The sequence below is a fragment of the Pongo pygmaeus genome, chromosome X (genome assembly GCF_028885625.2).
Source record: "Pongo pygmaeus isolate AG05252 chromosome X, NHGRI_mPonPyg2-v2.0_pri, whole genome shotgun sequence".
NCBI lineage: Eukaryota > Metazoa > Chordata > Mammalia > Primates > Hominidae > Pongo > Pongo pygmaeus.
The window spans coordinates 84,471,383-84,472,256 of record NC_072396.2 but is presented as its reverse complement, the minus strand read 5'-3'; the positions used below and the strand labels follow the sequence as shown (position 1 = coordinate 84,472,256).

Here is an 874-nt window from a genome sequence, read left to right as displayed (position 1 = left end):
TGATGATTATGTATCTTGAGGATGAACTTCTTGTTTAGAATCCTGCAGGAGTTCTCTATAATTCCTGAATTTGACTGTTGGCCTCTCTAACAAGATTGGGGAAGTTTTCATGAACAATAGCCTGAAATATATTATCTACATTTTTCACTTTCATCCCCTTCCTCTAAAGGATGCCAGTGATTTGCAGATTTGGTCTTTTTACATAATCCGATACTTCTTGGAGGTTTTGTTTATTCCTTTTTATACTTTTTTCTTTATTTTTGTCTTACTGCCTTATTTCAGAGAACTACTTTTCAAGTCCTGAGATTCTTTCCTTAGCTTGGCTTATTCTGCTGTTGATACTTGTAATTGCATTGTGAAATTCTTGTATTGTGTTACTTAGTTCTGACCCATTAAGTTCTGTTTTATACTGGCTATTCATACTTCAGCTACTGTGTTACTTTATTGTGATTCTTATTTTCCTTGGATTGGGTTTTGTCATCCTCCTGAATCTCAATGAAAAATATGGAACACTTCACAAATTTTTGTGTTATCCTTTTACAAGCGCCATGCTAATCTTCTTTGTATCATTCCAATTTTAGTATATGTGCTGCCAAATTGAGCATGATAGTGTATTTCCAACAAGATCTTTTTGCTAATATCAATTTATATAACAAATTAGTAAAACCATATTATTTCCATTTTAACAAGTATCCTGCTGGGAATGGTGGCTCATAACTGTAATCCTACCACTTTGGGAGACCAAGGCAGGAGATTTGCTTAATCTCAGGAATTCAGTATCAGCCTGGGCCCCATCTCTACAGAAAATAAATTTACAAAACATTAGCTGAGTGTGGTGGTGTATGCCTGTAGTTGGAGCTACTGGGGAGCCTGT

General features: G+C 35.2%; 1 non-coding gene across 1 annotated transcript; it reads right to left on the bottom strand.

Annotated features, from left to right (window-relative positions):
- Positions 1-498: 498 nt before the first annotated feature.
- Positions 499-605, bottom strand: LOC129025489 (U6 spliceosomal RNA). Its single transcript, XR_008497245.1, has one exon. It is a non-coding gene; the product is annotated as a U6 spliceosomal RNA (small nuclear RNA).
- Between the last annotated feature and the right edge of the window lie 269 nt (positions 606-874).